Source organism: Pristis pectinata, chromosome 10, assembly GCF_009764475.1.
Source record: "Pristis pectinata isolate sPriPec2 chromosome 10, sPriPec2.1.pri, whole genome shotgun sequence".
NCBI classification, from domain to species: Eukaryota; Metazoa; Chordata; class Chondrichthyes; order Rhinopristiformes; family Pristidae; genus Pristis; species Pristis pectinata.
Genome location: NC_067414.1, coordinates 53823065 through 53837766, shown reverse-complemented (window position 1 = coordinate 53837766; position 14702 = coordinate 53823065). Strand labels below are relative to the sequence as shown.

At 38.5% G+C, this 14702-nt stretch overlaps 1 protein-coding gene across 3 annotated transcripts in view; it reads right to left on the bottom strand.

Moving 5' to 3' along the window:
- The window catches only part of rcan2 (regulator of calcineurin 2), a 230238-nt gene that overhangs the window by 81891 nt on the left and 133645 nt on the right, over positions 1-14702 (bottom strand). The window lies entirely within an intron of this gene.

Below are 14702 nucleotides of genomic sequence, written 5' to 3'. Positions count from 1 at the left end.
AAAATTAAGGTAAAATACTTGGAGTATTGTGTATAGTTTTGATCGCCACACTATAGGAAGGATGCACTGGAGAGAATTCAGAGGAGATTCACCAGGATGTTGCCTAGTTTGGAGGATTTAAGTTATGGGGAGCAGACTGGATAGGCTGGGTTTGTTTTCCCTGGAATGTAGAAGGCTGAGGGGTGAACTCATAGAGGTATATAAAATTATGAGAGGAATAGATTAGGTAGATAGTCAGGATCTTTTTACCATGGTAGGAGTTTCAAAAACAAGAGGGCATAGGTTTAAGGTGCGCGGAAGGAGTTTTAAAGGGGATTAGAGGGGAATGTTTTTTCTTAAAACGCAGGGAGTGGTTGATATCTGGAACTCAAGGTGACAAAGTCAGATACAATCACTATACTTAAGAGACGTTAGACAGGCACTTAAATAGGCAAGGCACAGAAGGATATGGACCTAATATAGGCAAAACAGGATTAGTGTAGATGGGCAAAAAGATCTGTGCTGTACAACTCTACAGCTCTATAACTCCGGTACATTGGAAGCACAGGTTATCAAGAAAAGACCAAAGGGTAAAATGGATTAACATTGTTAAAAGTGTACTGACCAATCTGCTTGGTTGATTAGATTATAAATACCAGTGTATCATATCACTGACTATTTGCTATCTTGCTGATGACATATTTCTATTTTAATGCCATTCTGTACTATCAGTACTTTCACTGTACAATGAGTACTATACAAACTATTTCCTACTCTATTCATTATCTTGTGGAAAAAATTTCCATTGATATTAAATGAATAAACAAAAAGATTAGTAATGTACATTAATCATCAAGTAAAAATATGTTCACACTGCTTTTTTGTTAACACTTTTTCTAACCTCTGAAACTGCACATTTAAAAATAAAATAGTCTTCTCATTTCATCAACAAAAAATTCCAGTTACTGACAACATACATTCCTGTACAAATATGGATAAAATCCTAAATGAAATTAGGAATTTGGCAGCACAGTTTTTCTAAAAACAGCCGCTACAGAAAATGGTCATTTTGGAAATGAAGCCAATTCTTCTCAGGAGGTACATAACTTTGCAGCAATTAGATCAAAATCTCCAGGATATAAATAGTTCAAGGCTGATCTTTCCTGAGCACTGGAATAACATTCTAATTCAAATGCTCTGACTAAGGAAATAGTTAACCTTGTAGTTCTTTCCACAGATGAAAACTCATTCTTTGAGCACAGGCTTCTTCTGTGACCTTTCAAATTTGGACAGGTCTTATGGCAAAGCCCAATGTTAGAAAGGCACTGTGAGGGAGATGCTAGGGACAGGTGTGCCTTAACTTAAGGTCAACACTAAATAAAATGTGCTTTTATCCTTTGCAGAAATAGAGCTGGACATTGAATGCACATGGAAATGTGTGCTAGAATGGGACTGCACAATTAAACCAGGAAGAAGGGAAGTAATTTTCCTTTGCAGACAAAATTCAAAGCATTGTGTCAGTAAATGGATGATTACCCAGCCTTTGTGCTCACTAGTGAAACAGAATTTCAGATTTATACAGGAAGAGATATTCCACAGTGGTAGAAACTCTTAAAGCAGCAGTTCTCACCAAATGCTCAGAGAGATGGGATGGGCACAGTAGTGGGCTCCCTGCTTTTCTGAAGCTCGGTGGACAACACCAGGGCAAAGTTTGGAGCATTCAAAGGGCAAATGACGTCATTGCTGCTTACCCAACAACCTTTGTGCTTAGGTAAGTCTTGTGCGTGGAAGTGTATGACTCAAAGTTACATTATATTCCATATGATCAGATGTTTCAATTGCCTTTAGCATGTTTCCAAAAACAAACATGATTTGCAAATTAATTTCCAGCCCCTAGTGCTACACCTGTCAGCAGGTCAACATTGTATATGCAGCACATAAACTTGTCTCTCACAATTTATGGTGGATATAACATTATCTTCTTCACTCTGTCATCTGAAAAAAAAACCCTTGAAAATATTTCTTTTCAAAATTATAGATGGTGAGTTAAGGCAGATGGAATTCTTTGCTGAAAAATAAAGCTAATTATACATACCATTCGGATAGCTCTCTGCCACCTCTGCACATGTAGGAAACAAAATTGGACAGTGGTTTGTGACTAGCATTCCACTGCTGTGACTAGCCTGCAGTGATCTAACACACTAAGGATGCTGGAGGTAGCAATTCTTCATTTAACCATTCCTAAACAGATAAACAGATCCAAGTGCATTTTTGACAGAAATTAACATTTTCTCAGTTTTTCCTAAGCTACCCATTATAAATATTGCTATTTCAAGAGCAATAACAACCATATTGTGTTATTTAACTGTGCTTTCAGAGGGAAAGCTACCAAATTTCTAAGAGCCCAGCCAACAATGCCTATTTGGCAAATTGGATCAAGCTGTAAATGAAATTCTTCAGGAGCTGGGAAGGGTTACACCCGCCCAGGTGCAAATCTGGTGGTTGTCACTGTTTAGTACTCTCGCATCATTGAATCCTCTTGTTGAATTTGTCACCATAATGTAGATGAATATTAACAGTTACTTCCAGGACAAAGAAAGATATTGGGGTCCAGAAATTCGATCATGTAGAGTGTTTTTTTTAAGTGCTTTGTGGTTTTATTTTGATGTAAAATCATCCAATAAATATGATTGGTACCTTATTTGGCATATTGTGCTAATGAAAATTTGATCACACAGTTTGGATCATAGTAGGCCCATAGGTGCTTATATCTTGGTAGAGGAGATTTGCCGACAAGGTCGTCTTTGCAGTTCAGCATTTTCCTGACTTCCCTGCTTGCACATTGTACACAGAGGTATGGGGTATGCTGGCAGTTGGACACCAGTGCATTGAACCTCTTGCTCTGTCACTGTTCTTAGCACTGAGGCCAGGAGCAAAGCTCACTTGCATTGAGCTGAGGGGGCAGATACACCTTGTATTCAGCTTCTTAGCTTTATGTCAGTCATAGCTTGGGTATTGAGTACAATATCATTCATTCTGATGAGCTTGTCAATTAAGTAAAGGTAAAACTCAAGCTGCCAAAAAGCTGTCAGGGTAGTCTGGTGGTGGGGCCTGAGGTTCATCAGGACCCTCCACCTGAGGCCTGGTTGTTGCTAACAGACAGCTTTGTTTTGCAGGATGGCTGCAGCAGGAATTGAAACCGCAAGGCCACAAAAGGTTAGTATGGCCAGGAGGATCACATGAGGGTTGAACAGGAGGCACAGTCAAGGTCAGGTACATTCTGGCTTAATTCACAAATTACTCAGGTATGCAAAAGGTGATGTTTATTGTCATACAGTGCATGTCTGACATTGCTCCTATCACTCTGCTCCATGCTTATACAGCAAAACAAAATACACCTGGGTCACGCACAGAAAAGCAGGCCCAAGCAGAAAGCAGCAGCCCCATCCATGCAATACTAATATCTTTCATGGACCTGAAATGACCTCTAAGCAGCTGTTTTGCTTGAGTCCTGAAGCACATCACTTCGTGCATTCACACATCACAGTTATTGATGTACTGAGACAGTACATCACATTACTCCCTAAAGGTCAGAAATGCTTCCATTGATGGTCTAACAATATTTAATCTTCAAGAAAAGATCCCTCTGTTTACTATTTTTCATCAATTTGATTTTCATTTTGTTGTATTAACTAAACAATTAATCTACATTTTAAAAGGGTGAATGATTTTAATTGCAGATATTGAAACAAGCAGTCATTCAATGAAATGTAAGTATGTTCAATGTATAACTAGTAGGATTTTGTTAAGTATTTTCAATAGAGCAGTCAAAACAACTTCCAGAGATGATCAAGAAGCAACAAGCATGAACTTTTTCTCATATACCGTTTCTTGAATGGTGCATAAGAAAAGGTTAATGGGGCAGATTTGTTTCTTTATATGTTGGACAGGTTGGATTGATTGGTCACATTACATAGAGGAAAAGTAAGCAAAACCCTGTTATTTGGAGGAAATCTTCCCCATCTCAGCTTTGTCCTCCTCCTAGACCTTGGCAACCTAAGATAACCAAGTGGATTAATGGAAACGTCTATCCCTACATGAATAAATAATCAATAATTCTGTGCATACAATAAAATGATAATGAATAGTTCTTCCACTGGATAGTGGATAAAAGCTTACAGATCATATATTTAGTTCACAGTTGTTCTGTTCTCAGCCTGGAAAATATAATTGGTCCCAGTCCTGCAGGCCTGGTGGGGGGAGAGGATTGGCCATCTTATTGCTTTGATGGCTAATGACTGAGCTCTGTTAAAAATGTACCTGTTAGGAAAATAGGATGAATCTCAATTGTAATGGTCTCCATGGTCAAGTAATTAGCCTGCAGACTCTAAAACAGGCAACAAGATTTACATGGAATGCTGGTGCCTGTGGAAGGACCCTGCAGGAGAATCAGGACTAACTGTAAGAGGAAACCAGATGAAAATACATCTAAGAAATATTAGCTGGAGGTACTTTTGCATAGTGTTTCCAGTTTTGGCAGCTGGAAGATACAAAATGAAGTTGCCTGTGTTTGTATTGTTTTTCTTTCGATCTAAATTCAAACATTAACTCTCGAAACCAATTTCAGATCACAAGTAAATATGAAACAAGTTATTTTATGGTTTTGATTTTTTTTGTCAATAGAAATTCTAGCATTTTGAAAGTGATCCACCCACAATTCAAACCAAGTTTCTCCTGGATCAGACATGTTCATTTCAAAGCAAAACAGTTTGATCTACTTTTGTTGTGTCTTCAAATTCTGGATTCAAATTACAAATAATTTGGGTGACATTAAAACAAATCAATAAAGAAAATAGAGTGAAATTGGCTCCAAAGACTTATTGTCCAATGCATAAACTACATTTAATAATGTCTATGATCTTGATGTCTAAACTAATGTAGCAAAGCCAATGTAAGCAGCCATATAAACAGAAAATGCCAGGAACACACAGCAGGTCAGGCAGCACTTATTCAAACTTCAACTTGAAACGTTAACCCTGTTTTTCTTTCAATGGATGCTGCCTGACTTGCTGAGAGTTTCAGCATTCTTTGCTTTTGTTTAATGTTTCCAGCATCTGCAGTACTTTTTGATTTTCAATACAAGCAGTTTACAGGTAAAACCAGAAAATGTTCTGCAAAATAACAAAATGTTAGCAAGACCGAAGATGAAAATAACACTTTTACACGTACATTTTTGCAGATCTCTAGCACAAGCTCCATTGAAATAGAACTAGATAAATATCAGTTTAAGGTTGCTAGTAATAAGGGTGAAAAATAACAAAATATACCAAAGCAGCATTGTCCCTGGATCCATAATATGTTATTTATAAAATGCAATTGGCCAGCCTTGAGCAAGGTAATCTAAGTTGTCTTTCTGAATTTCTATCTAATCATTCACTTGATCACATTCTGAAGAAGTTTCAGAGTGCTGTCTCACTGAAAGTTTACAGAATCACCTCCTTCACAGTATTCATAGGTTCAATAGATTTGAAAATAAACAAGAACATTAAACTATGTATTAAATAAGAAGACTTCATTGACTGAATGCCAATTTTGCCCTCATACTTTAAGTTTTTAATCTTTGAATTCATCCATTAATGAGGAAATTACTGAATTAACCTGCTCAACTTGATTTCCCTCAGAACCTCCAGCTAGAAGTACTCTGAGAAATAAAATATATAAACCTCAAAAAATAATTGCTGGGAAACATTAATGTTTCTGCTTCCTATTGGGGAATTTGAATAAAATCACAGACTTCAGAACTTTGATTTCTGCAGCAACAATCGTGGAGCAGAAGCATCTGCAGTTCATGCCGTCGATGAAAATTGGTTCCATTAAGTAACTGGGGTCATTCATCCAAACCAAGAAGCAGACACTAGGAGTATGAATTTAAGAAGAGAAGCCATAGTCTGCCATTCCAATGAGAAAAGAGTCAAAATTTGTTGGGAATCTGAAATAAAAAAAAGAAAATCCTGAAGATTGCTAGTTAGAGAGCATCTGTAGAGACAGAGATAGAGTTAATGTTTCAAGTCTAAAGACAGAAAATGCCAGAGACACAGGTCAGGCAGCATCTGTGTTAACGTTTAGGTCAAAGATGCTTCATCAGAACTAGGAAAGAGAGAAAACAAGTAGGTTTTAAGTTACAGAGGTGGAGGTGGACAAATGAATAAGGCAAAGGGAATACTTCTGATAATGTGAGGCCAGGGTTGCTGTGGCAATAAACTGTAAACAAGATTATCCAGTCGATGGGTTAATGGGAGCAGTTAAGGATGAGGAACACAAACAAAGGGACAATAAAGTTGGAAAATACAAAACTGTAAGGCATGCCCATCAAGTCCGGGTGTGCCAATGGAGAGAGAAAAACTGAGTTAAGACCACAGATGGACTGGCCAGTTCCAATACAGACAAAACGAGTTACCGGTGTTATTGAATTTGCATTTGAGTCTGGAAGGCTGCAACAGACCTAAACGGAAGGTGAGGTGCTGTTTTGCAATCTTACATTTGGGCTGGAGTGTACTTTTATAGGGCAGGAGTCCGCAGACCAATAGGCCAGAGTGGTATTGGGAAGGAGAATTAAAGTGGCAAGAAGCAGGAAGCTCAGAGTTTCTCCTGCGGACTGAACACAGGTGCTTCGCAAAGAGATCACCAAATCTGTGTTTGTTTTCTCTGGTGTAAAAGAGACTGAATCATGAACACTGGATGAAGTACAATAGATTGGAAGAAGTGCAAGTGAATTGTTGCTTTACCTGGAAGGATGTTTAGATCCCTGGATGGTGAGAAGGGAAGAGATAAAAGGACAGGTGTTGCACCTCCTGCACTTGCATAGGAAAGTGCCATAAGGGGAGTGATCAATTAAGACGAAAGATCCAAGGGATAAAGAAGGGAATGATCCCTTTGAAATGCTGAAAAAGGAGGAGCGGTGAGATGTATCTGGTGATGGAATCTTTTTGAAGAAGGTAGATATTGCAAAGGATGATTTGTTGAATGCAAAGTGTACTGGGGTGAATGGTAAGGACCCGAGTATTTCTAGGAGAGGAGGTGAGAGCAGAAGTGTGGGAAACAGATGACCTGTGGTCAAGGGCTCTGCCACTCTGGTAGTGGGGAAGCCAAGGTTCAGGAAGAAGGAAGCTATTTCAGAGACACCCATGTGGAACATCTTGTCAATCCAGGTCTACCCAATATCCAGCACCACCTGACTAGGATCAACTGGAATTAAGATAAATTTTTATATGTGTTGCCTCTCCAACTTTCTTCCAGTAATGCTAGCATCTTTAGAAAAAAAAACACGATGACGTTTTTGAAATGATTTAAAAATTAGAATCTTCTTTGTCTTTATATACGCTTCCATTCTCTTAAAGTTATATTTAAACCATGAAAATCTGGGTTGTTAAACCATTCCGCCTCATGCACACAAATATTTGTACAGGTTTTCTTCAAGCTACATTATTTAGTTTACAATAAGTTTAACTTGAAAACATTTCCAAATTAGTTATTTTTTCAATTAAACTTTTGAATTACACAGCATCTTTTTTGGCAATCTATTTCCAGTTTGATCTAAGTTGTTTATCCAATGGATACAATTAGTAGAACTAATTGCTCTGATGGACATCAATACTGCACATAACTTATTTATACTATCAATTAAAATGTTCCTTTACTGTTGATTTGTAGCAGGTTGAAGTTGTAATGAAGACTAAGTAAGCATAAGCTTATTAATTAGTTTAAAATTGGAATTGAAATGGTTGGAGGCATCAGTTTAAACAGCTTGGAGCCCATTCAACAATCCTGTTCTTGGAGATAAAAAATGTATAGAGGATTGCCATAAGATCTTCAACTTCAATTGAAGGCTATTTCCTGATGGCTTTCCTATAGCCAAACCAGATTTTATGATACTCCTGTGATCATCAATATGTCATTTAACTCTAATATGTTAGAGCAGAATTTGAACATCTTGAATTAAAGGTCTAAAATTGTTTGTACTTTCTTTTCCTGTTTTATCTCCTTCAGATAAACTGTGAATAACAGGGCAGTAATGTTCCCTTACTCACCAACAAGTGTGCAATGTCAACTTCAAAAGACATCACTTCACGAAACTGAAAGCTACATCCAGTTGTCCACAGTCAGAAAACCAGTATCCAAAAGCTTCTTAGAATTGTGTTGTCATAACTGTCAGCATTCTGCACAAAACATTTAAGTTGTTTAAACAATTGAAGAGCAGTAATTTCAAATATTGGATTTGAAGATTCCAAAACTTCACATCCTCTGAATCCAAATGTTAAGGTTGGTTGTAGTTGAAGTTGTGTGAGAGCAGGAGAGCCATTCCAAAATGATCAAAGGCTAGCCTGGTCTGAATCAAGGTGCTCAAATATATATTTTTAAAATATTATAAAAATTGGACCAGGTTGAACCCATATTACAAGGATGATATGGGGCTGCATTGCTCAGTTTCAGGGTCCACTGTTCTGCTCCCTAAGGAAATTTGAAAATCAAACCTAAAGCTAGGCAAAGTCTTTTTTTCAGATGCATACAAAGTGCAACAGAGAACATTAGTGTCAGAAAAAACCCCACAGAAACTTGGTTATGATGGAGTGGGGAGCAGAGTCTTCTCCATTTAAGTTGTGGCAATTATTTTTCTGATCATTGCCAACAGAGTATTATTTTTTCTCCCACAAGATTCTTGTGGAACCAAGCACACTGGGAACACTTCCCAGTTACGCGGCACTCTGGATTGTCACCCAAGGTCTGCACACCCTCCTCCTGGCACCTCATAACAGACTGCTGCTAGTGAAGCAGGCAGTCTGAATTTAGTTTCTGCAGAAATAGGTGCCACAGGTTTCAGCTGCTCACCAACATTGCTTAGATCAGACAAAATATAAGCCTACATTCAAGCTTCCTGCTTTAGGCTTGCACCCATTCTGGGTCCAGATCAAAACTGAGACAAAATTTTACCTTGACTGAATTTGAAAGTAAACTAAGTGTGGAGCACTAAAGGCCTGATGCATATTCCTCATCCTAATTACCTCCAGCACTTTGAACTGCTACAAGAACTAAAAGGTTAATGTTATCACAAATTATGGTTATAAATAATTTACGCAACCAAGGCAAGATTCTGGCAGTATTCATTGCTTTCTGTGGTTGATTCAAGATGCAGAAGTCTGTAGGAAGTAATGAGGCAGGTGACAGAAGTATTATGTTCTCTTCAATGCTTTTTCACAAATCAGCTAGTCCCAGAATGAGGGAATTAGTAAGCATCATGCAAGGGTGTTCAGGGAATATTCTCCTACCTAAACTTCAGCAAGGGATAATGTGTGAGATGCCTGCACTTAAGGAAGGACAACCTCAGTAACATCTCCCACCTGCTGTAGCCATAACTGCTGTGAACTCAGAGCAGAACAAGGACCACACTGTCAGCACCTGCCATGGAAATATAATGATGAACACTTATGTGTTTGATTCTTTCAAGACTAGAGCTGGGGATCTTTGCAATATCTCATGGTTTGTTGTTCAGTGTTGCACAAGGGATGTCGCTGAAGTTCCAAGAGTACTCACTGTATTTCATTCTCTTTCCAGAAATGACCATGGAGAGAGCAAGCACATTCACCAGACTGCAGGCTTCAGCTTGAGGCAGGATGTCATTGACTGTGTACACATCATTACACAAACATTGCATGTCAACACTGACCTATACAAAATTGAAATGATTTCCACTCCCTCAATATAAAGCTGATGTGTGACCACAGACATCAAATCATGTAGGTCAATGGCTGATAATCTGGTGGCAATCATGATGCCTTCATTCCCCAGCAGTCTGCTGCACTAATAACACGAGACCCTCACCTGAAACAAATGAAAAGTGCTGCCCAGTGACTCCATGACTGGTTTGTAACACACACACACACACACACACACACACACGCACACACAGTATACATGCTATAAAAGTCAGGTTGACTTTCAAATGTGATTGAAGAAATCACTGGCATGCAGAAACAACACTTGAAACAATCTGAGCCATTCTGAAAGTGCTGTGCAATAATCAGCACTATTTGTGATGGCTTACTCAATGCTTCATGACATGGTCATCATGATGTGATGGCTCCCGTTACCAGTTACATATCAAGGATGGGGAGCAGGAACGTGGTGGGGGAGGGGGGAGGTGGTAGAGGTAAAAGATTAGAGAAAGGAAGGAAATAGCAAGGGAGCAAGCAACCTGAGCAGCTTCTTTTTGTCTCAGCACAGTGTGAAGTATTCATCCAAATGCAATGCTGTGGCTGTAGAATGGCTGGTGGAAGACTGGGAGACTGCAGCCTCTCAGAGACCTTGGAAAGAACCTCAAAGTGTTTGAGCCAAGAAGGCCTGACTATGTACTGAACTATATCAGCATGGACAGCACAAGTCTGGGGAGGCCGGCTGACAGACAATTGCAAAGACACTAGCGGAGTGGCAAAGGTAGGAGTCAACTGCTGTCTTCCTGAGATAGGGCAACAGAAAGTGCCTCACCAATCCTTGTAGTGTGTTTAAGGTCAGATTATTGAGCTATTCTGATGCCCCTTCAAACATTAGTGTCATTAGATGGTAGCAGACTGATCTGCACAGACGTAAACTGATGTTGGCCAGCTGCATGCACAGCAAAGGAAGCTGCAACATTTGCCTTCAGTCACAATGCCATGCTTGGAACCGTAGGTATACTGATAGAAATGGCCGGCACTTCTGTACTGAAAAGGATGGGCTCCAGGTTCTACTCAAAGCTCTGTGACAAGTTGTTTGAGGCCTACTTCAAGCTTCTCGACATAGGTTGTAGGCTTACAGGTGGGCTGCTCAATGCTCCCAGCACTTCCATGTTCGAGCCCAAGATCTGTAGATCAAAGTCCACACTGGTGTTCTCTGAAGCAGAAATTGTCTAAGGCACAGTTCCCTGACAAGTTTGGCTTTATTCTTTCACGCTGCCCTGGCTGTAGCCTACTGATGCCCAGTCACTCACCACTTGCTGAACCCACACTAACTAACCTTTAGGATGCACATGGTGTCAGTATCTGAACTGGTAGCAGAAAATGTGATAGCTCAGTGCCTTCTCTCTACACAATATACCTGTCTATTCCTTCCACTCCTTTGTTCAAGCACAAAATGATAGCAGAAAATTCTTACAATTTGGCAACTGGTATGATGGATTGGCTTGTTTTGCAAAGCAAATGAATAGTCAAAGAATGTTAAGGCAATCTTACAGAAATCAAGATAAAATCAACTGTCAAATACACTTTGGAGGGTGTTATACCATTTTTCTTCTGTATGATTTTGAATATTAAAATCTTCAGATACTCAGGATTTTTGTGAAGATCTGCCTCGTATGGTGATGCATTATTACAGGTTTTCTGTGAGCAGAGGGAGGAGAAAATCAGAAGGGCTCCCTATTATTGAAAGTTTTCGAGAGCAAAACATCTCTGGACTGCACTTTATTTTTTTCTGTAGGTCCCAGGGACTTTACTTGGTCCAATTTCTGCCCATTGGTACTAGTAGTGGATTATTCAGAATGTTCAATCAACTACCTTCGAAAATTTCCAGCCCCTTTATTTACAACGGAGAACTGTTTTTTTTAAAGAATGAGCCCTAAGCCACTTGATGGAGAACAGAAACCAATGAATTTTCTTCCAGAGCAAGTCAACTCCAGTAAAAACTGGACTAGTAAAAATTAATTTGTGCTTCTCAATGTTCATCAAGACGATGCAGGGCCTATTAGAAACTGTACTGATGGAGTAGCTAAATGCTATTTAACATAACAGTTCTTTTAATTTGATTTATCTGAATTTATCTTTTCCGAAATTGTTTTAGTTAGTCCACATGGTCATGTGCAAACACTCTCTGGATAACACCCTGCCTATGCTACTGGATTTTCCTGACAAATGGAAAGGAACAAATACGTTGACATTTTCCGGCCTGAAAATAACTGCTTCAGACAGTAAAGGCTCTGGATTTTCTACTGCTGCACGAAGGAGAAAGCATGATTTCCACAGAGACAAATGATAATTTGCACTGGTCCCTGGATTAGTCACTTTGTCCTGCTGTAGCTTCAGGTGCTGTGAAGCATGAATAAAATGAGAGTTGCAAAAACAAAAAAGGCAAGTAGATCCCACGTGTACAGGATGTCAGTGAAGATTTCCTGAAACCACAATTATGGTTCTAAGTTTATCTGTAATTATTCCTCAGACTTAAAACATGTTCAGATCTATAGCCCCAGCCTCCCTAAAAAGAACCTTGACCACCAGAAGAGTTTCCAGTCCAATTCTTAATTGGGCAATGTTTGAAAAATATATAGTAAAGAGAACATGAATTAAATCAAAATTAATAAAAACATTAATTTTTGTCAAGATTGCAATATTGTGCAGAAGTATTGGTTTGAATTATATGGAATTTTATTCATTATTTTGTTTCTTCCAAGCTCCAGAAGATGAATCCTCAATGGATCTACTGTTAACTGCTTGCTATTGCTCGTTCAAACTTCTGTAGCCTTAGACATAAGCAACCAGTCTCTTTAAATTACACACTGTAGCAGACTGCTCAGAGAATCTATTTACATAGGTCCTCCTGAACAACAGCATAACTGAACCAATCAAATCTGCAGCAACACCTTCCATAAAAGCAGTTTGATTTCAGCAGAATTTAGTGATTGGGGGATAGTAACAAAGAAATTACGTGTATGAATTCATTCTTCTCGCAAAGGATGGTGAGTCCCTGGAATTAACTGCATCAGAGGGCTATAGAGGCTAGTTCACTGCAGGCATTTAAAGAGGGCGTGGATATATTTATAAAAGAACGGAATTGAGGACTATGTGGAACTGGCACAGAAGAAAAGTTGAGGCCTGGACTGATCAACCATGATCATACTGAATGTGGGCTGAATTTGAGGGTCCAGTTTGCCTTCTCCTATTTTCTTGAGTTTTTGTGTCTTCAAGTCATTTGGAGCAGAGAAAATTCTCAATCATTTCTGATCTGACCAGGAATAGGGGACACTATATTCAGCTAGAGATGACTTACCAACACTCAGATGTCATACTGAACTTTGAGGTCAGCAGTTCCAACACAATCAAAAGTAGGCAAAGATTATCTTGAACTCCTAATTTGACAATCAGGGTAAAGTGAGATATTGGGATATAGAATCCTGAGCTTTGGAAATAGAGGCACTGAACATAAAACCAAAAAATTTATAATGAACATCTACGCAACAATGATTCAGTCTCAGATGGAGCATTGTGTTTAATTTGGGGCAGTGCACTTTCAGAAGGATATGAGGTCCTTAGGAAAAACATCGACTGATTTCAGGCATGAGGGACTTCAGTTACACTGATAGTCTGGAGAAGCTATGGCTGCTCCCCTTAGATCATAAAAGGCTGAGAGGAGATTCAATGAAGTGTTTAAAGTCATATAGGACCTAGACAAAGTGAATAAAAAGAGACTGTTCTCATTGGCATAAAGGTCAAGGACCAGAGATCACAGAATTAAAGTGACTGGTAAAAGAGTGAAAGGGGACGTGAAGAAAAGTATTTTTCATATTATGATACCCACGGCTGAAAGCAGATTCTATTTTGGTTTTCCAAAAATGGATTTGAATAGGCACCCAAGTTTCCACCGTGGGCCTAGTCTATGATTCCAGTAAAATCTATCTCCCAAATTAAGTATATTTAGACATTTCTTTTTCTCCTAATTCACTGCTCAAACTTATTTGCTTATCGACAACATAAAAACTGAAATGAATTTTGTCATTGTGCAGCATTTTAAAACTACCTTTTATTTAAGAAAAACTTGTTTAAAATAAGCAACTTTGTAAAGTTTGATCAACACAGCTGAAAGTGGGTTTATTACAAAAATTAAGCCTTTTAAATCAGTGTGAAACCATTACATGTAATTAAACCAAATGCTAAATCATTAAAAAAAAACTTAAGAAATATACAAAACTATTTTTTTCATTGGACTAGTGTTAGGTGTCTTGCAAATTAAAAAAAAAGCTTTCAAAATATATCAGTGCCCTTGAACAAACTGTTTCAGGCTAATTTGCTAATTTTCTGATCCTTTCTCATAGGTCTGCTAACGAATGCAATGATTGTTCTGTGGGTGTGGCCTGATTTGTGGTCAGTCAGATTCTAGCATGATATTTTCCAAACCAGCACAGAATATGCCAGGAAGCTGAGGTGCACTTAACATATTTACACATCGAAGGATTCTGTATGTTAGGAAGGGAATACAAACCTTGCATTATGCATCTGACCTGCAGCTAATTATTGTGAGAAGTTGTTCACTGTCCTTTGCACGTGCAGCAAAATTACAGCCAGTATTTCCTGACAAGAATAGGTGATAATTATGAGGGCATAATCATAAAATGGGACATGTACTTACATTTTACTACCTGTCAATATTTTTTGTTCTTGTACCAAACTGGTTCAAAGTCTACTTAAAAATTCTCCAGTCCTCTTCATGCATTCTAAAATGATTGCCTTTATTTTCGATCTTTAACTTACTGAACCCTTGATTAAATAATTCCAGAGGAAGAGCAAACAAGTAGTCTTGGCCAATGATTTAGTTATTTAAACTCTCAGGGAAGAATTGGGACATCCAGCTTTAGTTACATGAGGAAATATGTTAATTTGTATAATCAAGAGCCGATAAGCAGCTGAAGGAACATAAGGAGCAATAGG